The sequence below is a fragment of the Athene noctua genome, chromosome 9, assembly GCF_965140245.1.
Source record: "Athene noctua chromosome 9, bAthNoc1.hap1.1, whole genome shotgun sequence".
Taxonomy (NCBI): domain Eukaryota; kingdom Metazoa; phylum Chordata; class Aves; order Strigiformes; family Strigidae; genus Athene; species Athene noctua.
In genome coordinates, this window is record NC_134045.1 from 20268907 (window position 1) to 20294995 (window position 26089).

Consider the following 26089-nt stretch of genomic DNA (forward strand, 5'->3'; position numbering starts at 1 on the left):
CTGCCTGACAGGAGTCAGCCAAAGACACTGAATTACACAGTAAGGAATTTATGTGCTTCACTGAGCAGATGCTACCCTGAGTATGTTTATGGCAGCATTTCCTCAGAAGCTCAGCTCTAAACACTGTTTAGTGAGTGCTAACTGAGTGTGCAAGTCAGGTTTTCTTAATGTGTAAGGAGTGTGAAAACTGCTTAATAAACCAACTGTTTGAATGATCTGGAATGAAATACAAAATATGAGACAAATTAGTTAACACATACACAACCTAAAAAGTAAACTCTGCATTAGTGAGTGGAGTGATACATGAGTCTGTTAAAATGGCACAGTTTAACGGACCTCTCTCTTGTAGTAAAGTGTCCTTTTGCAAATCCGGATGCAGCTGAGTTCAATATCAAAAGTCCCACTGCCTGCAATAATTCTTGGAACATGCTCAAAAGACTAATGCTACATTGCGTTATCCAATCTCCTTTAACTTCTCATGACAATAGTGTCATATTATGTAAAGGGAGAGAATGATCTCATTTGCGCACTTATAGAGAGAAATAGCCGAAGTTAATTGGCCTATTAAACGATTAATTCAATAAGTGGGTGTTATACACTAGCATTCAGGTTATATGAGGTAAATTGTCTAAAGCATAAACAGAAACTATGGTCCAAAATAAGAGTACGTACACAAGCACTCCAGGAATGAGACGACATGAGAAGAGTGCAGGTTTAGAGAGACCTCTAGTGTTTCTTAGCAAAAAAGTGTATTGCACAATGCTGTTCTTTTGACAAAGTACTCAGCATAACCAGGTCATCAGTTCTATTAAATCTCATTTAACATTTCTAGGGTGTTTTTAATACAATACATCAAAAATAGCTATACATTCTTAAGTATATAAGTATTAGCCAGAACTCCCATTTCTGCTATACTGCATAAACAGCACTGATGATCTAAGGCTGTTTTAACAGAGTAGTCTAAAGTGGCCCTAGGGTAACAGAGAATCAGACATACATCTTTTCAAGTAGTTCTTCCATTTAATGTGGGATCTTAACATGAATACATTATTATGGCTTGTTTCCTTTAGCAAGGAAAAATTATTGTCTTGCTAGGTGTGGAGTTTTTTCAGCTCAAATAATTGCAGTATTATAAAGATTATAACAAATATTTATCAAAGCATTTTATTTTTAAATGGTATCTTTGCATACTTTTAAGATAGCTAAAAGGCATGATCTTCATACTGCCTGTAAATGTGAACTATTTACTGTGTGCAATTTATCTTGTGGCATTATCTGCATAAGAAAACTTGCATATTTAACTATTATGTAGGCTTACATGGAAGCTACTAGGACCACCTTGCTCTGATTGACTATAATGAATGTCTGTGATGGCAATTTTCAGAATTAGTCCACCTTCTGCAATACTCTGGTGTAAATTAAACCTCTGACATTAGGCAAACAGTGGAAGTATGTATGAATAGGGGCATATATGTGTATAGAAGAAAGTCATATTAAGGTGGTCAGCATGTTCTTTCATGTTCAGAACACATAAAGAAAAATCTTTGTGAATATTCAAAATATACATATAATATTGACCTCAAAACAAATTGTTTCTTTTGGAAAAACTGCCAGCGAGGGAGCCGAAGGCAGTCTAGCTGAAGGAAAAGGACCCCTCAAGCCATCTTGCCTTCAGGCCCTGTGACAAATGTGCTCTGTAGTGGAGTACAAGAGCCTTACAAACACAGATCAGTGTCTCCTCCAGCTTAGTGCAGTGATGTCCTGGCTGCTGTGTCCTCTTTGCTCTAGAGGTTCCGTTTCCTGGATTTCCTGGTGTGAGAAGATGCTTCCATGTTTGCCTGGGCATTCAGTTGCTGAGAAGAGCTGTCTAGAAGAGATTAGACCTAACTGTATCTTGATAGCTTCATATTGCTGAGAGCGATAAGAAAATGCATACCAAACCCCCTGTAAAATGGTTAGAAGAGGAGGATGCAAAGAGTGTCTTAAAAGCAAACAGCTCTCCAGGATGCTGTTTAGGACTGGCTGTTAGTTTTCAGCCCCAGTAGTCTCTGCTAATGCTAACTCACTTGCTCCACAGCTGAGGTTTCAGATTACTCAAAAACCCTTCAGGTCAGCAGAGTTTCTCTGCTAGTCATGCTCTGTAGTCTTGAACAAGTGCTTGGTTGACCATCCCAGTTGACCATCCTCATTTTAAAGTAAAGTCAGTTAATTTGATCTGAGGTGAAAAATCCCCTTGTGCCCTAGCTTCCTGATTCTGTGAATACCCTAAGGATGTGTTTCTTATCCTTCAGAGATAACTGCATTTAAATAAATCACTGAACAGGAATAAAACTTGCTTATGATGCAGTTCAGGGGATTTTCTTAACCTACTGCTGACTGGGTATTCTGCTTTCTTAGAAATGTGAAAGTGTTATGACAATTGAGAAAAGATCTATTGCAAAGAAAGAGAATGTCATCCTAATATTTTCAATAGGCAATTGGCGTTTCTTGAAAAGTGAAGATGGTTTTGTTTGTATTAGCCCAATGGTGATGTTAATGAACAGGGGTTTGACTATTGTCCAAGTTCTATAACAGCTGAAGCTCAGCTGAAAACAAAGCTGAAACACAGAGAGAGAGTGAGCTGTGATGTTAACTGATATCTGGGGAACAGTAAGAAGCTATTGCTACTCCTAAAATGAAACTTAATCAAGCAAATTTGGCTGTTTGTGTTCTAAGAATGGGTTTTGTTGTGGGTTTTTTTTGATCTTGAGATCTCTCCTGGTTTTTTCCTGTTGCGTTTATGGCTTTTGTTTTTTTTTTTCTGTAGATCTAGAATTTGTTCAGAAGTGTTTGGAGGTGGGTAATGGTATATGGACAAAAGGTCATGTGGTATTTCCAAACCAGGTATCTGACATATGCGTCAATAACTCCAGCCTTCTGCCATTCCATGCTTTTAAATATACTATTTTTAGTAAATTAATAAACAATTCCAAAGATTAGAAATGTTTTGGAGAAGAATGAGTTGAAGACCTTTTCCTTTTCCTCTGTCAGATGCTTCTGGTGGGTTAATAACTCCATCTACAGTTCATCACTGAAATAGTTTCAGAAATATTGGAAATATGATCCTAAACTGGGTCACTAATAAGATAAAACCCAGATTCTGTTCACGTTTTAAATAATGAACACTAGTGTAAGGGTAAAAGTGCAAAATTTTGATGTGTTTTCCTGGAATTGCTTTTTCTGTGGTATGGAGTAGAAGGAACATTAACACACAGTTGAAACCTTTCTGAAATGGGTGTTGGCCAGTTTCTGCTTTGGTGTTGAGGACTTCAGGCCTGTGGGGAAATGGCAGTGGGAAGGGTGCCGATGGGCTTTCTCAGAGTGGGATAGTAACTCCCTGAAACCGTACTCAGAATGGACAAAGTGAGCAGATCTCATCCCAAAGTCTAAGGGCCAAAGTTGGAGGGGAAAAAGTGAAAAGAAGCTATGATCAGATGCAGACAGATACACATCTGCTTTCCCCATGCCTTGAGCTGGCCAGACAAGTTAGTTCTTTCTGGGCAGGTTTCAGCTGGCTGGGAGCTGGCCTGGCCGGGTGGCTCCCAGGCTAGACCTCCTTCACAGACAGCCAGCTCACGGCGTGTAGGAGAGACTGGTCTGAACTTGACATGCCAGTACAGCTCCAGGCACTGTGGTCTTGCAGAAGATGAATAGCAGAGTTTCTGATAAGGGTCAGGGATATTCCCATTTTACACAGAAATAAACTTTCACAGATTACGCTTCTAATTTTATTGGTGTTACTTGTGGCAGTAGGCCTGGGTGGCACTAAACATACAATCCTTGTATATGAACTACAAAGAGAATCTGTGTGTTTTTATGTAAGAGCGCTCATCTGTTTGTGACCTGCTTTACCATGTCCTATATAGATACACAGTAAAAATTACTAATGTTTAAAATAAAGCAGCAGTGGTAATGAACTCCAAAAAGAAGTTTAACTATTTATCTGTTGTTATTATTATGACTGAGGTTATAAAGTTTGTGGGCATCAGTTTCAGTGTGTATGTCCACGTGTGGGCAGATGTATTAAACCGACTCTGCTTTCAGAGAGGCTTAATCTTTGCAGCTTTTACCGCCTTCTTCAGAAGCTGTGGGAACTCTGTGCTTCTGAGATCATTATTTTGTAGGAATCTAAACAAACATTCCGGTATATTAATTACTTCAAGTTCCTATGTAATTATTTTTTTAAAAAAATTTATCAGTCAAACCAGCTGTAAATTTATTAACAACAGAATTATGTAGTAGGTGAGCTGCTTAAAAAAAATCACTGTTAACAAATTAAGAAGGACAGAAACATAAAAATGGTCGTCTAAGCCCCAAAAGTAGGAAATAGAGCCAAGATATCATGGTACTCATGGTATTTTTTAGCACGTTACAAGTATAAATACATTGTCTTCCACAGTAGTATTTTGCAATATGTACCATATTACAGGTGTGGAGGTTGGACCACTGCAAAAACCATGACCTTTCATCTGGCCTTTCATCTTTGTGACTGGTGAATTATCACTGTTGCACCATCTTTTCCCTGTGTGGTTGTAATTTAACACTGTTTGCTGGCAACTTTTGCAAAATCTTATGACAAAATAACTCTAAAAACCGTATTTGAACTAAGAATTTTTTAAAAATAAAGTCGTTTATTTTCCATGATCATGATAGCTAAACATTTCTTTGTGAATCGATTTTTTTCCTAGTGTTATTTGCTCTTGAAATCCTTGTGAATTGTATTCTAGTGACATCTGTTAACACTGCTGCACTTAACATGTAATTAGGAAGGGAAAAAAAGGAACCAGAAAACAAAAGCCCATGCCAGTCTAAATGTGCTTGAAAGGTGCCAGATTGATAACTCTGGAGAATTGAGTCCTCTGTTTATCCCCTGAATTAGTGCAACAAAATCAATGGCAGCATAAGCTTGCTCATGTCACCCTGAAATGTCTTGTGCTCACTCAGCTGCGCGGGTAGCCTGGGCTTCGTTTCGCCGACAGCCCTTAGGATCCCAGTAGGGGTGATAGGAAAGATGCTGTCCTGTGGTGGAAGGACTGCGCTGAGAACACTGAACTCATTCAAATAAATTTCTGACCATACATCTGAGGTCAAACTTTTGGTTGTACTTTGCAGTTCCAGCATAGATTACAAATGGTGATTTTGAATTAAAAGGCTTTATAGTGCATTTCCAATCTCTTAACTATCTAATTCCCTGGTGTGTTTTATTTAATGCATAAACTTCCATTGACATGACAGAGCCAGAGGCATTACAATCTATCATGTCAAGACTTCATACATTAACAGTTCTTGTTAGCACGCATTGGCACAATACACTGTAATAGTTCTGAATTATGCTAATGATCCATGGATAATGGGTCACAAGGAGATTTTTGAACCGTACCTTTAAACCAATGCCACAGTGCTTTTAGGATGTGTCAAAGTGCACAGAGGCTTAGCACTATAACACGCTTTAATGCATCTTCAGAGCACCTTATCTTGTATGCTCTGCTTTAATTGAGATTAAATGGCTTTGAAGGACCTAACACAATTTCAAGGACAATGCAATATCTCATATTCTCAGTGAAAGGTTTTTAATGTATTTCCTTAAAACCAAGACAAATATTCCATACAAACACATTACACCAAACTGATGTTAAAGGTCTCTCTCAAACTTAGAGAAGCCCATACAATTTGATTTAAAAGCATGGCATAGTATTCCTAAGGCTATGACTAGGACGGGGTGAGAGAATTGCATATGATCTTGGGTTCTGCAAGAGCACCAGTTAGCCAAGTAGCAACAGAAGCAACACTTCTTTAAAGGAAAGTAGAGGTGCCTAGATCCCGTGGAAAGTCGGACTGAATTTGTGCCAGGGAAGGGTTGCGAGAGCATTCTTCTGGGGTGCATAATCAGAATTCTTTGCATGATGTCAGGGCAGGAGTAAAGCCATCCTGAAAGTTTGGTTTAGTTTGCCCCCCAGTCTTTACTATATTCCTGTAATAACGATTTAAGAAAATTAAAATAGATATATGAAAAGAGAAATGACAAAAAAGACACTCAGCCCCCCTCCCCTTTTTTTTGTAACTTCAGTTTAATACTTAGCATTTTATTTAGTTGCAAACTTGTCCTCTCTGCCTTGCTTCAATAATGATATAAAGGTGCTGCAAGCATCTTGGAAGATGTTGTTGTATTCCAGTAATGATAACGGTGTAGTTTCATGACCCTCCTGAGTTTACATTTGAGGACTCATTGGAAAACTGCCATCATATCACAAGAATGTGAAGTGTAATACTGCCAATTTTTTGAATTATTCATTAGTCGAAAGGAAAAAGACGCAACAAAGACACAGAGGCACAGGCTTCTTTTTATTTACGGTTTTACTACTCTTCATATTTTTTAACTGAAGGGAATACAATCCTTCCATCTTTTCCACAACAACAACTCAAAATGAAAAGAAAATTTATATGCTTGAAAAGTTGGGATTTTTGGGAATACATTTTCCTCTTTTAGCTTGCATTTTAACACAAGGTAAAACATTTTTTTGACAAGGTAAGTAGAGTAAACAAAGATCAGTGAGAAAGCAGAAATTATTGAAGTACTGGAAAAACTGCTGCAGGCTACTTTTTCACACATTGCTGCTCAAGTCAGGATTATGCTATGACAGTTCTAACTCTCCTGCTGACATCCTTATAGACTCTATTACATTATTTACTTCTTGTAAAATAACATTCTATTACAGCTCCTTCATGTCCTGCTGCTATTCTAAGTTCAAGGGGAAAAAATTCTGCTCAACTATAATTCCTTACTTCCAGCTCGTTAATACAGCTCTGAGATCATTATTAAAAAGACTGATCTGTGGCCTCTATTTCATATCCCCATTTTCTGTTGCAGTAGCAGCTGTATTTCTAGGGTGTTGGTCTTCCCTTAAATCAACAGCACTGCATAAGATGCATTAGTCTGTGTCTTGAAGTATTAGATGAAGCATGCCCCACCCTGTGCTGAAGTTGTAATGTCATTTTTATGTCCGTAAGGGGGAAAGCTTTCAGATACTTCTCTTGCTTTTTCATTGCAGGGAAAAGTGAAGCCAAGCATGCAATCATAACTGATTTCAAAAGAAAAAGAATTGATTTTTAGTAGACTTGCCAGTAACATCTGTGGATAAAACAGGGTTAACACCAGACAGGTTACTTGAACACTCTCTGAAAATTGGCTTAGGTCTCTCTTTCAATGTCAGGAGATAATCAAACACGTATCACTGAGTCCCACATAAGGGGTCTGCTGAAACTTGTTTTCTGGGGAGACATACTGTTAGGACCCAGAAAATGAATTTGGCTACTGTCCTCTGAATTTTCACTGTAAATCCAGTTAGCAACTAGGTGTACCGCTAACAAAATATTCCCACAGTATGGTAGAATGCTCCCAAAGCACCAGCCTTTGAGAAGCAGTACTTTCATGACTGCCTGAAATCACCCTGGCAAGTCAATCATCAGCCCTGCTGCTTGCAGTGTGAATCTTGAAAGCAGCACTCGACACTTGAAGAACTGGCATCAAACCAGACAGCAATGACCACATGCTTTGAGACGGTCAGAGGACAGGGAAGCCCTGGCACTACACACACAGTTCTGAGCAATGCACTTCATCGGCTTTCAAAACCTGTTTGGACCATCCCTAATGAAATTTAGGTAGCATTTCATCACTAATAACACAGACAACATGATAATTATCTAATTATCCAATCCTTTAAGTTAATAAACTTCCCAGAAAAAAAGTGAATCATATGTACTCTTTCTTCAAGGCAGGCTGAAACAGCTGGAAAATCAGCACCAGCTGCAATATCATTTCATTGTGTATGTGGTGGGCCCTGATAAGAGCAGTGCAGAGCATTTGGCCATTGATCTCTGGAGTTTGGCAGGGACTTTGTGGGAATTAAGGGTCCTGATAAGAGCAGTACAGAGCATTTGGCCATTGATTTCTGAAGTCTGGCAGGGACTTTGTGGGAATTAAGGGTGACTTTTGCTGCTTGCCTCTACCTGAACCAGGACTTCAGTCACTGACTCTATTATTTTCACAGTTTGCTGTGCAGCTTAGAGTTATGGCACTGAAATTGAGGATAAAGTTACATACATGAGTGTGTCAGAAGCTGTCTTCATGGTAAGGGACATGGCTAATTAAATATTTTCATTCATCGTGAGAATATTCTCTGATGATCCTTCAGAGTCAAGAGGTGAGAGTGACAGGAGGTCAAATTTAAGCAGTGTGGTTACTAATTCTACTAGAGTAATCAAACAGGATAGATACTTGCTATTTCTTTCAGATACGGGACTATAGACCAATATGAAATAATTATTTTGATTCCTGATACCCTTTGATTTCAAGAGAGTTTAGGGCAGATTCCCATTGTCTTTCTTCACAGCCTTCTTGGTGAGCTAGTCTGTGGAGTCCCCGAAAGGGTCACACAGCCACAAGTATCGGCCACATATTTATTAACTGGCAAAGAAAAAAGCAGGTTGTTTGACAGTGCTGCAAATTTTCATTTCCCTTAAGCATGAAAGTTGGTCTTCCTCTTCATCCCCTTACTTCTATATCTCTCCAGTCTGACCTGCTTTTTATGTAAGAAGGGTTGATTCTTCTCTGAGAAACATGTTTTGAAAGAATTTCAGTAGAAATACCATGAATATCTGACCAGCTGTTAAAGTAATTTAGTTCAAGTGCCTGTGGAATGTTTTTTAAGATCCAGTGTCCTAGCTCAGTTTGCACTGGTAATCCAGTCTTTGAACCAGTGAGTCATTATATTTATCTATTTGGGGTTTATATATCACCAATTACTGTTATCAAAATATGTTAAATTAACTATGTTCTAGGAAAGCAGATAATTTCACTCTAGAATGGTAAATATCCGATTATAAATGAAGCTACCTTTTATTTATTGCAAAGGCTAGCACATTCATCAGCATGCCTAATTAAAATTTAACAATTAATAAGCAGTGGCAAACCCTGTACGAAGGTCAGTAGCAACCTAAGCAAACTTATCAAAAATGCAAAGGAGTTTAGAGTTTTTAAAAAGTTCATTCTGTCCTTAATTAACAGATCTAATTACAGCTCTGCCATAGCAAAATGCAAAATGATCTCTTCAAAAGACAAGAAGTCAAAGGTTTAATAGTGCAGATAACCTTCTTCTTCAGTACATACCGACCCAAGTGTAGAAGGGAATTTTACCAAGCAGTCAACAGAGTTGATTGGATGGCTTTGACAGAAATTAAAGCTAAGCAATACATAGAAATCCCCAAACAACAAAGGAATTGAGAGGGAATAAAAACTCTCTTGTGCCTTGGGATTTGAAATAACACCAAGTCAAGACTTTGGATAATCTCCTTTCTTAGCAAGTTGTCAGTGTATTTATTCTGTGACCTTTGCTGGTTAGTTTTGAATAACACTTTCTGTTCTATAGACTGCATGTGTTTAATTATCACCTCATTCAACAGAAATGGACAGTGCAAATATAAAGGATAATCTGGAATAGTGGAGCTAAATACAATAGAGCAAAACACTTAAATTCCTGCTGTTAATAGTCAGCATTTAGGAGCTGAAGGGCGATTTTCCAAGTTTCACTGAAGGGTTTAGTTATGCATTACTTCTTCAAGAAGACTAAGGAAAAACTGAACGTTCAGAGTTTTGCAGGAAGAGTCTGGAAGTGAACAGAACTGGGTTCATCAGTAAGCAAATTAAATCTTCCTGCCTGATTTATGTGGGCAAGGGTCATTACATGTGGGTAATATAAAGTGGCTGAAAGAAAAACTAGACTGCTTAAAATTAATAATATATAGCTGAAATGAATTGTTACTATTCATCTTTACGTTTGGATTAGCAGAAAGAACACCAGTATGAGAGGCAAGATCTCTTCAGGGAAACCTGACATATGTGGATATCCTTACTGTTTCCTTTCATACCCTGTGAATGACAAAATGAATGTAAACCTATGGAACATGAATACATAAAGTAGAAACAATTGAATCTCAGTAATTATCAAAAACACAGGAGCCATATTCATCTTAAACTGGAAATGAAGTGCATCATAACAAATTTTTCAACCAAAAGGCTCATTAAATGCAACATGAAAACAGAGAGTCTGTTCTGAGCAATCTCCATGAATTGTCCTCTAGCTTTATAGCTGCACTATCATGACCTGAATTAATTTCATATGGCATGATAATTTTCTATTGGATGTAGGACGGAAAAAAATGAAATCCGTTCAGAGTGATGAGCATTTTAAGACTTCTCTTCAATTCCTTTTCTTAAAAAGAACATCATCTTTGGTTTTTAAACTGCCTGGCTTGAACTGATAGGTAGCATCAACCATCAATAACATGCCTTACTAATGTGGCTTCATGCTAGACCTGTGCTGTATACTGAAAGCAGAAATGGTGAGCTTTTTAAATGTAACAAACATATGCTTTTTAGACTTAAAGGAGCCAGACATCTTCTGTGGCCATGACATGATCCCCACCTCACCTTTAAGGAAATGATATTGATCTGTCTAAAATATGGGTGCTCAAAAAGAGTTTTATCAGCTGTTTTGTCCTTCTCTGCATCCTGTCTCAGTAGAGGAGGCAAAGCTGCTCCTGCTAACATTGCTTAAAAACACAGATAGTAGAAAAGACATACTGCATTATCACATTCCTTTCTTTGGTAACACTTGCATTAAGATAATAAATGAACATAATTACTTGAGTTCTGCTGATGGGAAGTGAAATATAAGAGGTAGGCATTATTACTGTTACTGTTATTATTATTATTGAAGTAGCAGGAAGTGCAGTGCTATAAAAAATCTTCTAAGCAGTCACTCCCTCTTACAGACCGTTAAAGGTTCACTTCACACTTATATCTCTTTCTTCCAGACTAAATCCTGAATCATTAATTTTGCACTTGACGTTCCTAAAATAAAGCTTTTTTGAAGCAAAACCTTCTCTTGATGTCTGAATGCACCCTGAAGATGTTAATCACCAGAGCTGTAAATTCAAGAGAAAAAGCCATCCAGGTACCTTGAATTTATTGGGACTTGAAAGCAGTAAGATGAGAAGATTTTTGCTTTGTTTTCCAACACCATACAATGTCCAAGGTTTAGATAAAATCCTTTACTAATAGCAATCTGAGTAAACAAAGTTGTTAAAAATAATATATGGCCCAAGACACTATATGAAAGGGTGGTAAATTAGATTCAAGAGCAAAGAGAATGAAACCAAACCCTTCCTCCCCTCCTTTGCCAAACTCTCAGTTTACAGATCAACTAGCTTTAAAGATAAAACTTATAGAGAGACTTGACAGTAAGGGTACAATTTTTGGGCTGTGCATGTAAGATACCTTTAATGAAGAGTTTTGGTTTGGTTTGTTGTTGGGTTTTTTTTGTTTGTTTTTGTTTTTTTTTTAAATTCTACCAACCTCTATAAAACTTTTTCTTTCTTCTTATCATTCTCCATTTCTTTTCCCTTTTTCCTTCTATCTTCCCTTTTCCCTCCTGTTTCTCCTTTCCCCTCTTCTCTGCTTTCCTTACCAAGAGATTTTCCTCTGTCAGTGCTTCACCAAAATGCAAAATAAATTCAGGGATCTTAAAATGTCCTTTAATATTTTGTTTGAAAGAGACACGCCTTCCTTGTATGCAGATATCTTTCCCAAAATTGTTTCTCACTTTCTTTTAGGAATAGCACAGCAATGTGAAAGAAAGCGAGTGGCTTTTCCTTTCCAGTATACTGTGAAGCTTTTTCTTTCTCCTTTTCTATCCCAGCACAAGTCCTTTCCAAATTAAAGCAAACACATGAAGCAAATTGTGTATTTTGCTTAGCTGTTAACAAATGAAGACCACCCATCTCAAATATTTTCAGGCTTAGAAATTCTGAATATCTCATACATTATTGCCCTCTAGTGTTACTTCAGAATGTATGTAGAAGATTCCATCTATAAAACTGAACAAATGCATGTTTTGAAGAGACAGGCAGATCTAAACTTGAGAAGAAGTGACCATATATCTGTGAAAAGAGGTGTTTTGCAATCCCTTGATTTAGGTTGGGTCAGTCATCTAAGGTCTTTACTAAGGACCAGTGCTTCGAATATTCATTTCCACACCAAGGGAGCTGGGGATACACAGGGATCTTTACTTTGCTCTCTGCATCTCTATTCATACTCCAGAGAGGATGCCACTGGTGCCATATGGGCATTTTGATTTAATCCCAGTTTTCCTGTGGCTAAAAGTTTCTCTAAACTCTCAAACTAAAATGTTTGGTTTAGCAATGGGCTAATATAAATAAAATAAATAAACATGACAGTGTAAGCTCAGAACAACATTTTTGTAGAATGGCATGAACAAATTAGAGTGTCTTAGTGGGTAAAGTTACCACCTGTGGGATGCTAAGCACTGACATTCTGGATTTCCTGCATCATGTTTTCCTGTGCTTCACTTTTCCCATCTAGAAAATAAGATGATGAAACAAGTCTCTTATGTATAATTCTTTCTGTGGATGAAAATGGTCCATTAGAGCTGAGGTTTTACTAGATAATATCCAGACTCCCTCTGAAAGATCTATACATAATAGGTTAAATTTCTAGATCTTTTAAATTCTCTCAAAAGTTACAATATTTTTTCAGAAAAATTCTCTAACCTTCCTGAAAGTTTTGACCCAAGATCAGCAGCTAAATGCACTTTCCTCAAACCACACATCATACTCATTTTGCTGCCATTTAGAGGGCAGTTTGAAGGAAAAATCACAGGACTCAAGTAAAGAGTCCCAAAGCGATCCATGGAAAGTAGAGCTTCCAGTTCTTTCTCAGGTGCCTTCATCCTGTGCTCATGCAGGAGATCATGTGCACCACTGGGAAAGAATGGGAACATGCTGATGGAAACATGCTGATGAAATCCAGCAAAGAACTCTGCTCATTTCTGAATCAAAATCCTGAAATCCCTAACACGAGATGAATCATGACATCCTATCTGTTCACAAACAAGAAATGTTACTGTATTTTTTACATATTCATATCGGGCATGATTTTTATCCTATACTGATTTTACAGCTGTACACTGCAGCTGATGACATAACATGACCTATCCTAATAAAAGGAACAGAATCATGTTAAATATCCCATTACTTTTTTTAATCTACCTCCTTCTTTAAATATGTAAGGGGTCTGTTCCATATGTTCTTTTGCCAGGCATTTAAAGGCACACTGATGATTAGACTTTTAAAGTCATTTGGGCACTTGCCATGCTCAGTACCTCCTGGAATTTTAAAAGCACCTGGGATACTTCCAGATTTAAAGGATTTTGACAAGAGTGAGATACTAAAAATTTTCAAAACTGTCAATAGACATTTATCTACATCTTTAGAAATGAAATGTCTTTCAAAATGTGACCCTAATCCCTTTCTGAGAAGAGCAGACCACGACATCCCAGTACTGGGTATGTTACAGGACACTTTTAAAACACACTTTTGACAACATTTTTACACATCTCTTTGACCTGCCTGCAAGAGAGGATGATTTAAAGTCTGATCTTGAACACTATTTTTCTAAACGATTGCAAACGTCTCTAACATTTCATGCTCTGAAGCTCATTTTTTTAACGACGCTCATAACTAGATTTTTATGGTGAATCTTTATGATTCAGAGAAATCAAATCTCAGAGTGATTTGTGTCTCACCTTAGCTATGGTTATAGCTTTATAGTAATCTTAGGATGTGCACTAGTTGTGTTTTATATTCAAGGCCTGTTAAAGGATTTATATCTGAAGCTAAATGGGTAAATGTACTGCAGGTTGCACACTTTCCTAGTACATCATGAGGCCAATTGTCTTTATGAATGTGGCTGAAGTGAGAGGTTTTCCAGAGAGGAGTTCCACTAGAGTCAGGGAAGACTTCAAAGCAGCAGCAAAAATGTCTAAAGATTTACTTAATAGCCCACAGCAACTGCAGCCGTCACAGTTGTAAACACTTGTCTCCATAGAGGAATCTGTTGGGGTAAGCACAGCATAGAGGCACTCCACAGTAGCTCTTCATATGCATTTGTATCAATGGGAGAGGAGACTCCACACAACCCATCAAATTAGACAGTGTGGAAATAAGCTCTGGCTATTCACTTTCTGTTCTGAGCAGCACAGCTGTACTGGCTGATAATAAGCTGCCAGCTCTGATCTCTGAGCAAAGGAACAGAGTGTGGTGTATGAGCTACCTTCATCTGCTGGCCTTGAGACACAGCTGCCTTTGGGCCATGACTGCACTTGGGCTCTAGATTTACTGTTGAGTCAGTCACACCAGTAGGTTATGTAAGATTGCACCTTTACCTCTAATTTGAACTGGACACGAGCAGGAAATTTTTGTGGTCAGAATGAAAGGGTTGTTTAACTTTGGGAGGATTTATTCCATAATTTTTGCATAAGAAAACTAAAGGTTGGACGGTGGGTTGCTGAACAATGCAAGAAAACTCTTTTCAGTTCAGAAAACCTACAGGCCACTGCTTGCATCTGCCTACCCCTGTGCTCCTTCTATCCTGGTCAAAAATGGAGCCATGTTTAGTGTTCCCTTCATAGTCATTAGATCTGTTCCCTGTGTGCCTTTTTCCTTTTATATGGCAAAACCAGTTTCCAGAGCCTTTTTATTCTTGTTAGTCCTGTACAATCAATGGAGCAGTAGGGATGTAGTTTGGATATTTTTTCTTTCTAACAATAGCATTTTAACTAAGACGCCACTTCAGAAGAGCAGTAATGAAATGCACATGTCAAGGAGAACACAGCTGTGACTTTCAGAGTTTGCAGGGCTGTCAGCCAAAGAAAATGTATCTTTACCTGTAAAGCAGGCAAATTTATTCTCTAAGACTTTGAGAGAAAATAAATTTGGAACTTCACAATGCTATTTATTCAGAGTCACTTTTCAGCATATAACCACTTCTTAAAGTTCTCATAATAGTCAGTAGGAATCTCATAAGCATCTCAATGCACCTTATGTTCTTACCTCTGTCAAGAGTCAGCAACCAAGTTGATAACAAGACCTATCTTCTTTTATTTTGCTGCAGAGACTCTTTTAATCAGTTCACAGTTGCTTGGTATGTGTCTAATTTTATGCAGCAAGAAAAAGATGAGCATATCCATACTGACTTAGCAAGTTCAGAGATATTTTGCTTTGAAATTTACAAACAGATAGGATCCATGACTGGAATTGCAAATGTAGGTAAGCATAACACATTTAGAATTGCATTTCTTTTCTTCTAAATTGTTTCTCTGCAGCTTGTCATTGCTTGTGTAACATATCAGCAGACTCAGGACAGGCACAGTAACACAAATGTCATCGGGCCACATTCAGAGTAGGATGCAAACTCTAGTTTCATATATGCAAATACTTATCTTAAGATTGTTCATATTTTAAAAGAAAGCTGTACATGCGATATATGGGAGAAAAGAAACAAAAAAAAAGTTCAGCTTTAAATGCATTCTGGAAAATCTCCACTGTATTCTGTAGAGTTTAAGTCTGTACTGAGAAGAAAATTTGGCCCTGGAAATAGCCCAGGCTACATTGTGTAGGTTAGCCAGGAGCTGAGCTAGAAGAATTCAGTCTATGTGGTTTAAGACCACAGTTTCTGCTTTGAGTCCCGTAAAGCAGAATGACAGAGAGGAGCCTATTTTAAGCATCATTCTTTAGGGCAGCAGCTAATGTCTTTAGGGTGTTGATGGTAGTGCCTCCAAGCAGATACTTCTCACCTAATGCATTGCAATGGAAACAATTTGATTCAAGACTTTAAGTGGTAGCTCATCTAGGATTTTGAAGACCCAAATAGGCTAACCTTACTGGTTTTGATACCTGGGGTCAAGTTCCTCTTCATGTTCTCAGACTCATATCTAATTCCTGCCTGTAAGGTCTGAGTGCAAGTGTGACCTGGTCTCCATGTGCATGGGTTTCCTCTAACTGGAGAGCAACGTGGTTCAACATGTACGGCTGTACCTCTTACGGGTTCACATCCTCTGAGGTACGTGGCTTTCAGCTGGCATGAGATGCAATAGATAATAGGTACTTATGCTTATTTTGGATCTGGACCTCAAATGTGGGCGTTAATTAGCTCCTTAAATCACTGCTGAATGGAAGTGCAGAATGAAAAACTTTTTACCCTCAACATAGTGCTTTCCAAATTAGGATGAAATATTTTCCAAGGATAGAAAATATCTTGAACTTGCTGTACTTGCACTATACCTGTTCTGTAGCTACGCAGAGAACTCACAGTTCTGGCATCTCTCCCAGACTCTGCAGTATGTTCACTTTCAGTTTCAACCAGTTTAGTAGTAAAAAACCCTTACTTTGCAGTGGTTACAAATATCAGAATTCCCACTGTGAAGGAAAGTTGAAATATTCAGAAATTCCCCTTCAAAGTATTCGTTGAAAATCACTGTAAGAAATTGTGCTCTTGTCATTGTCTTTTATCTTGTGAAGAAAAGCAAAACCTTAAAACCTTAAGAAACAAAGTCTGCCTTTGACCTTAATGCTTGTCTGGATTGGGCATACACGTGTATGGAACTAGAGTGTTCTTAGTCAGCAACCGAACGTGTTTGCAAGTCTAATGATATGGTGTCCAACCTATTCAATTATAATACTAGAGCTTAATCACACTAATAACAAGCTCTTAGAGATCTGGAAGCTGTATTCTGTTCATACTTGCTACTTTTCTTTTTACCTGTTATGCTGAACTTGGGCATCTGCTAGTTTTGGCAAATTCAAGTTGACATTGTCTTAGAGAGGCAAGAGACCACAACAGCATGCCCTAATTGTAATTCTCAGAGAACCAGAACTGGGCCAACTATGGAAAAATTAAGTATTTCTCTTGGTCCAGTATAAAAAGGATCTGATAAATGTTGTTCTGGTTCACTGTTTTTGTGATGGAGGGCAGGCCTTTAGGAGAAAGCCTTTAGGCAAAAACACTATTAGAAAAAGTTTTTCAGAAACTTTCAAGCTGTATTTTCTGATTCACAATTACATTTCTTTATGGTCAGGCTGAAGAGAATTGTCCTTTCCTTCTTAAGCTCTGAGTTTAGAATATAGGAAATATAACAGGTTGTGGCTGTAGGCTTTGAAACTGTAGTTGATGTGTTCTTGGCTTGCTGACTTTGCTTTATCCTCTTAACAGAATAAATGATCTCATGTAATAACAAACCTGACAGATCATAATTGATCACTATTCCTGACATATGAAGGGCACAGGATGCAAACAGAATGAAGCAGTGTAAGTATTGTGCAACGTAAGTATTGATTCTTTTAATAGCAGTACTGCTTTTCTCTGTAAGTGCCCACCTCAGCAATAAGAAATTATGGGGAGAAATAGAAGTGGGAAGTAAAATTAGACTTAAATGAAAAAAATATGTAACTGATAACTCAGTGAGAGCCTGCCAAGTAGTCTCTCATTGCCTAAGGGTTCACTTTTAACATAATGCCCTTAACTGTATCAATAGATTCCTTTTGGACCATTGAAGGCTAAAACAAATGGAGGAGGAGTAATAAATCAACCCTGCTTCTACTAGACACAAGTTAGTAGTGTTCAAAACCCCTTTATACTATCAGAATGCTTTACAGATGAGTGCTTGGCATAGGCTAAGAGGTGCTGTGGTAATGGGTAGAGTGGTGTGGGGAGGGCAGCTCACACCTCTTACAGCAAAATTATAATCTTGCAAGTTGTGCTTTCAAAGCCTGATGTCCTTGATAAACAAGGAATGGCAAGACTTATTACAGTGTAGTCCAATCATTGTTACACCCTGATACTGGAAGAGATAGGTGTCAGATTCTGTTACTGCTGAAGTTTTCACGGCATCCAAATGATCTCTTTTGAGGTGTGTGAGAAGGCACACTGGCACATAATATGTGCACACCTATTCCCAAACCTGCAAAACCACTGCAGGAACCCTTTAACCTGTTCTTTCATCTTCTCTTATACCTCACCGTTGTCTCACAATCTGCTCCCACTGAGCATGTTGCAGTTGTCTAACGAATTTCACATTCAGATGGTTGACTCACATTACACTCCACAGGGTCATATAAATGTTCTGAAACTGACAGTTGTGATTACAAGTTAGTTGGGTAAGAAGAGGACCCCTGGGCACAAATCTCTGATGTACCTGAAAATTTTTTTGGCAGCAGTGGCTAAATCTATCCCAAGTCTACAAGGTCAATTTGCAGCTCAGTTGCCATCCATATTTATCTGCCTCACACATTGAAATTTTACTATGACAGTGATTGGATCTCTAGGAAATACCTCAAGTAGATTGTTTCCATGGATAGCCTGTAATCCTCATTCTCTTGAAACAATGTTCCAGGGTATGTCCTTCTGACAATGCCACCTTATGTTAAAAAACAAAAAACAAACCAAAAACAAAACCCAAAATATGTTCTACGGTAATTGAATTCACCTTGATTTCAAATCTCAGTGACTTGTAACTTGTTAAGTCTTGGTCACAGCACTGTCACCAAGTGTAGGCATTGTTCTGCTAAACAATAAAGGGAAACAGTTGGCTGCTAGAAGGGGCAAAGAATACTGTAAGATCATTAAGCAACTTAAATTTCTTATGTTAGTTGCGACATCTTATATTATGGAGGCACTTAGGAATAGAAAAAACACTGAACACAAGGAAAATCCTGTTTACATATAGAGCCTCTTTTCCCCTAAGCACTTTCAGGTTCTGATTATTTGTCAGTAGGAGTTCGTGCTGAGAACTAATATATTAATCCAGTGATAGTATGACAAAGCATCAGATAACTACAGTTACAAACAGAATTATTTCTACATGTATTATGTGGATTTTAGAAGAAATAGCAATTTTAGAAGCAGTGGTGGTGGTGGTGGGGAAATCAGGCTGTTGAAACTGATTTTGAAGTATTTAGCATTTAGCAAGTTTAAAAGTATTTAGCATGAGGTGATATTTGAGAAGTTTTCAGCTGAGTCTCTTGAGAGAACCACTTCTCTTAGTCCATGATCAAGGCAGTGCATGACCTTGTGTGATACAGGGACAAGCCTAAAATGGAAGAAGGTTTTAACTAGGATTTTGTAATTCACTAAATTAGCCATTTGGCTGATTCTTTTCAACTCTCAATCCACTTCTGATCTGCTAAATATTGGAAAGAATAAGACAGTCTTTGCTCTGAAGTAGCTGTTTAATATTGAGACAATGCAGCCGATTTTTTTGTTTGATTTTTTTTTTTTCCCAAGAACAAAAGCATGTAGAAGCAAGAAAGTTGCTCAGTGGCTTGGAGAAACTGGTATTTTTGTGGCAGACTGTAAAATGAGCACTGAAAGGAAGGGAAAATAACTTTCTTTAGCTCTGTCTTATATGTGTTCCTTAAGTTGTGAAATATCTGTGTAGCATAAGGGTTCAAGAACTTCAGCATTCAGACACTGTCACTGCAACTAACTGCACCAAGGGCCCAATATAATGCATGCTGAAGTCAACAAGGAGTCTCTCCATCAGCTGGAATGGATGTTGGATCAGGTTCAACACAACAAAGAAATGCAAACTCTGCAGCCCTTGCTCTCAGAGGAGCTCTCCACTATGTCAGCTGAAGTAAACTCTCCATTAGCTGAGTTGGTATTGTCATCTGCAATACTGAAGACATAAGCAATTCTGCCAAATAAACCATATGCCAGAAGGCAGTGATAGACGCTAGATGCAGGTTAGTACATATCTTCAGAAGTGCCATCTCTGCTGTGTATGTGCTATGATGTGCATTATGCAAAGTTTCTGCTCAGCACAATTAGTCTCTTCTGTACTTCTGATATTTAACCAAAAGACTGTATTTTATAGTTGCTCAACAAAGAGTTTCCCCTAAGATAGGGAACTAACATGCAGGGAGATGGAAATGCAGAGATTTTTTCTGAACCTGTATACACTGATCTCCCTTGTGACCCAAGGCAAAGTTGCTGTAGCTTCCTCCATCATTATTCAGTTGCTAAAATAGCAGTAACACTTAACTAGGGGTCAGAAAATGCTACTAGCATCCTACTGTGAATGTGCCCTCTTGCCATTCACAATCTGGAATCCTAGTCCTGCAAAATTTTGCTTTTTATTTACAGCCCTCTGAGTACATTTCTAGAGCTAGATAATACAGCCTTTGTCAGAGGTACAAACAATAAAATATTACTACATAGCTGGCATCTCTGAAGCTAGAATACAACCCAATCAAACTGACACAACTGATAAAATTTGGTGCCGCAATTCTTGCAAAGTCTTTGCAGCACTCTGAAATGCTTGACCACAGAATGGTCCTGAAATCAGTATGGTTTGGCCTTAAAAACACACTACATCAGTGCCAGGGAACGGTGTCCTTTTTTTGCACTGATTTAGTGCTCCATGCCAACCCTATTCGCGTTGGGAATTGGTCACCAGGGGCAACTCAAATGGGTTTTGCTGCTTTTAAGTAAGAAATCTAGATTAGTGGAAGCTTCAAGTGGAGGTACATGTTTTCTTTTGCTACCAGAAATCCCACTGTCCTTTGCACCAATAAAATCGATTGTTTCTAAATTTGTCAATCCTTTTGAAAATGTTTTATTGTACTCTCTTTGAGCCTAGTCAATGGGGATGCAAAGTGATAGAATAGATGCAGTAGGATGTAGATGTTGAGTGAGAACTGCTAAAGTCCAACATGTTGGAGTTGTTTTGTTTTCTTTGAAGAAGTCATCTAGGTACATTTATAATATACCTTCAGCCCTAAGTATGCTTTGTTATTTCTTGAAGAACTAACTTTATATTAGGTAGAAAAGTATTTCTTCTTATGCAGAGGAAGAGAATGTTTTGGTCTCATGCTATCGCTGCACATTTGGTGGCAGGAGAAAATATTAACCATATGTATTTTTGAAGTATCTGTGGTGATATGGCTCATAGCATCACAGGTGCCAATCCTCCTATATGAATCCCGTTAAAGAACTTCACAGACTCTTAGTTTATTGAGCCTGGAAACTCGCTCAGTGACTGCCTAGCTTCTAACCACTTCTGTTGTTTGTCCTCCCTTCTGCCTCACAGGAGCAACTTAAATTTAAATGAAAGATGATTTACAATGTTTTGAAATAACATGATATATGTTAACTTGTGAGTGTCAAATACCGTTAGAGCTGATGGGAAGGATGAAAAAGACTGTGTTCTGTGCTATGCACAAAATGTACTGTTTGTAACACAAGCTTGCGGCAAAACTCCCATCCCAGCACGTTTCCTACTGCTTTTCCATATTGCTGCAGGTGATACCAGAGAGCTAGACAAAGAGAAACACATTTTACTTTTTCAAAGCTGCATCTTTACTACTTTCATCTCTTCTCTGCTTATATCATGCCGTTGTTCAGACCCCCCTCTAGGAGGAAGATTAAAGAACAATATGGAAAAACAAAGGAAATAACAAGAATGTTTTATTTTAAAGAAACCTTTCTCCTAAGTCTCTGCTCTCAAATGCTTACCTTCAGATTTTAATTTTGCTGTTTGTTTTTTGTGTTTAAACACATTCCACTCTCATAAACACTCTTTGTGCCATTTCCAGAGTCAGGAAGGGAAATCTAGGGCTTGAATTGATTGTGTAAAGGTACAGTTACAAGGAGAAGCAGATGGAAGATAAAATGTTGGGTGAGATTTTCTGTCTGTCTAGCCACCCGTTCATTTATTGTTCATTTCCATCTGTCTTTGCCTGGCTTCCAAGATTGCATTGTGTATTTCTCTAAGTGCTACTAAGTGCCAGAGATTTAACTGAGTGCTGCACTCGTGCTACATTAGCTTACTTCAAGAAGAAATACTATTTAGTTATACTAAATTGGATTTGTGTTCAGCAGTTTTTATAGGATTTTTTTAAAATATAGTTGTTCATGAGTCTGCAGAAGGCTTTTATGACAGGTTTATTGTGTGGCCCATCTTAACCAAAGATATGTTACCTACAATGTATGAGACATGCTTCAGGTTTTTTTTCTTCAGTGCTCATATGTTTATTTGTCTTGCAAGGTTTGTAATCCTTAGTCTCACTTTTCAGCTGACTTGCCTCTTGATACTCTTTATTATTTTCTTGAGGTTTTATTCCGAAAAATACTTTAAGGTTTTGTTAGCATGGGAAAGGAAAGGATTCAGTAAGGTAGGTAGGTGGGCTTGTATACAGGTTTTAAACTGACTTTCCTGAATTCTAAGCGGGTCTGATCCTAATGGTAGGTGTTACTTTAGATTGGACGTAAACCTCTTGTCTCTGCCTCCCTAGCTGGAGATGCTAATGCTGCTCTCTCAACTGCAAATGGTTGGTTGAAAAGGATAGTTAAACACTATTAACTGTTGACTGGTTTAGACACCAGGCTAATGGTTTTGAAGTGCTGCAGCCTCAGAAAGACTCACAAAACCTGGTGATTTTAAGCTCGCTTGACATTTTGTTTAGATAAACACCAGTATTTTCCATGCAACGTGAAAGTCTGTGTATGTATATATATCAGAATGCAGACTCTGTTGTTCGGATTACAAGCAGCATTAGGTTAGAGGACTGAAATGACAGAACTGCTAAAATGTCATAGGATCCTGCTTAGAATAATGATGGAAATGTCCAGTGAACTGAATGATGGGATGCTAACAATTCCTGGGTATGGAAAACGAGATATGGCTACTGTAAAGTTAGACAGCCAGAGCAAATGACCAGGTGCCGATGTCAGGAGCTTTTTGGGAGCGACTATGGGAATTGACCCAGGTCAGGTCTGCAGCTGGGAGGGGATGCATGGGATGCATGCTTTCAAGAAAAGACCAGGAGATAGAGGTAAGGGTACTTAATCTTCAGGTCATCAGAGCAAGCAGGTAATTTTAAAGACTTAAAATACAAATTCTGACATCTTTCAACACCTAGATGTGGTTACTGTTTTGTTCTCAGTGTTGTTCTTTTCTGACTGTTTGTTCATTCATTCCTTCTTTCTCTGATTTCTTGTCCTGAAATAACAATTGTGTGAATTGGCTGAAAAACTCCACACCAAGTTACATAAGGTGTTAGCAGATTCTCAGCCTTAGCGAGAAAAAAAAATAAAATCCTTCTTCTGAGGAGGACGGAGGAAGCAAGCAGTCGATTCAATGTGAATGATAGAGCAAGCTTCAACTTTATTGAAAGAAATCACCCCTTATATAAGCACTCTACAATAATCATGCATACTACTCACAAATCTATTGGATATGTGTAAAAGGCTACATTATAATATCCCAGCCCCTTGTGGCATTTCAGGTATGTCACAACATCTTCCCTCTTCTCCAAGGTTGTTTTACCATCACACTCGAGGCCATTGTGTACCTCAGTTTCTCTCTTTGTTAACATAACAGTCCTTTGTCACCATAACTGTACCCTGGGTTTTTTCCTTTGTTTACCTCAGATGGCTGCAATCAGCTCCTGCAGAGACCCGTGGCCTTGCTCTGCAAGCCGTTCTCCAACATTCTTCTTCTCTAATTCCAGCATTCTTGTCCTCTCTCCTCATAGGTATAGGTGCACTCATTTGCTCTGTAAGCTCTATTTGTGAAATAGTTAAATGCTGCTAGGCACTGAATATTAATGCAGAATCGGCTCACCTATGATATGCCACACAACCCTATCAGCAATTGCTATGCTGTTGTGAAAAAAGAATTCGTATGCAAGTTATTTCTCAAGTTGGTCTCAAGACAAACACTCATTCACTGTCTCAAGACAAACCTCTGTTTCTTTGTGAAGTTTAAATATGTTTCTAGTTTTTTCATTATTATTTTTCACTCACTTGAGAATACTTATTTATGCAGTAGACAAGTGAAAGCCATTTGGGTAAGAATTATAGGATTAAGAAATGTAGGAGTAGAACCTTTCTTTGTACGAAAAATTGTTTTCTCTCTAAGCAATTATTTTATTGGAGTACAACTGGAAGTTCCCCAAAACTTCATGCCTGCATTTCTGAAAAGAGTAATTCTATCATGATCATTCCCATATGTTTTATAAAAAGAAAGAGCTGTCTGTACTCAATTTGCTTCAAGAATATGCATTAAAATATTCATTAGATATTTATAGTGGACACAGATACAACATGTATCTTCATGTCTTGTAAATAAATGCTTTTTCTGTTTGCTGGCCAATTTCATGCTATAAGCCTTTCTGAGATACCATCCTGTTGAAATCTTTGCTGACGTGTTTTGTTTCCTGTCTTTTTATAACATTTCAGTGGTTTGGGACCCGAACTATAATACATTCCTCAATCTGATTTATTTTGTTATTTTGTTTTTAAAGTTGCATGGTCACTGCAGTGCTCCTAAAACGTTCAGAGTGAAAAGGCAAAGAACCTAGAGTTTTTCTTCAACTTGTTTTGCAAACTTGGCAACACCAAGTTGCAAACTGGTGTTGGCATGTCCTGTTCTCCAAGTATCCTCAAGGGAATTTGCTGGTGTGCAGAGTCTCCAGTTTGTGTAAAAATACTACAACCACCTCCTTTGCCATAATCCCTTTGAGAATCTGAGGATATAGGAAATGTGTGTCTAATGTCTGCTGAACTCTGACCATCTGGGTATGGGAGATGTCATGTTGGAAGCCACCCATTATAGATTAGACTAGTTGCTCTGGCTTCCCTGATTACTAAGACACTGTAATTGGGTTACTGATTTCCCCAACATAGTCAATACCATCTGCAGAAAATATTTTCGTATAGTACTCCCATCAAGCTCTGCAATAGCCAACTTAATCACTGTTTTCCTTGACACCTCTACGTGCAGATGCAGAGATAACTACACTATCTAGGATGTTCTTATGAGATCCCTTAGGGTAGGACTAATTCCTTAATGACTACCACAAGTTATTCCAATAACTCATTGTCACGTAGTGAGACACTGCTCACATTTCCTGTTGCCTTTTGCAGACAAGAGAAAGTTTCTGTTCTGAGAAATGCACTAGATTTTCCAGAAAGTGTTCATGAAAGAGGAAGAGATGGCCATTACACTGCCATGTAGCCTGCTTTTCCAACCCCACAGTTACCTGGCAATAAATACTCGGATAGAAGTAAGATGAATTTGTGAAATTGAATTATTATATCTCAACAGAGGGTCATAAGCGACCTAAATGAGGTGAGCACATCATATGTTTGACTTGTCTCTGAGAAGAAGATTTATACAGTTATGTTCTGCTTTCAGAGGAAATACCTAAATACCTTTGCTAATCTAGATCTGTACTACATTAACTTTCAAAGATACACAGTATCTCCATTGCACTCTAAGGTAGATTATGGGTTCTTCTGAGCCAGGAAGCATGTAAAAAAATGACAAAAGGGAATAGGCTCCTATTGAATTTAGCAGAACAAGTTGATGAATTATATGTGAAAAGGGAGGTTGAAAGTATAAATATGTTCTACATCCTTTCCATGACAGGCTATGGAATATTTATTATAAATGGAGACATAAAGCAGGAATAATCTTCCCCATGACCTCACTGTGACAAACTGGCTTTCTAATTCTTGCTGAGTGCTGATTATTACTTGGCTAACACTCTGAGCTAAAGATGAAGCATGTGCTAAGTTGCAGGAATTCTTACAAACAGGCTGAGCTATTTTCAGAAGGGCAATTTTAAGGACACATTCATGTTTTTACTTGCGGGAGTATTTTTTCTTAAAGCATATGAGTAGATCCACATATGTGCAAAACCTTCAGGCAGACAATGTGAATGCAGTTGCTCATTTACGCATTGTGTTTAGTGCCTGGTTCAGTGAAGTAGGCTTGTGACGTGGGGGTTAGAGAGCGTGGTTACGTTAACAAACTTTCTTCAATTTTTATGAACTCGAGATGCTACTGGCAAAGGGATCTTACAAATAGATAGGCATAACATGAAAGAGTAAAGAGGTTCCTTGTTGAGTTTTGTCACTTGCTGGAAACATTTGAACTATATTTATGTATGGACTTCCCTCATGGAAGGCAGCAAGGATCCTGCTTCTTGTAGCAGTCCAGCTGTTTTGCCATGTACTTGTATACAGTGCTTTCAGAAGGCTGCAGAGAAGAGCTACAGTGAAATCACAGAAAGAAGTAGAAAGCCAATAAATTAAGAATTGTGCCATTCTTCATGCAAAGTTTCCCCTAGG

At 38.1% G+C, this 26089-nt stretch overlaps 1 long non-coding RNA gene across 1 annotated transcript in view; it reads left to right on the top strand.

Moving 5' to 3' along the window:
* Positions 1-17161: 17161 nt before the first annotated feature.
* The window catches only part of LOC141963709 (uncharacterized), a 45655-nt gene continuing 36727 nt past the window's right edge, over positions 17162-26089 (top strand). Inside the window, exon 1 of the long non-coding RNA XR_012634193.1 lies at positions 17162-17260. This is a non-coding gene — a long non-coding RNA (uncharacterized LOC141963709). The remainder of the gene's footprint in view (positions 17261-26089) is intronic.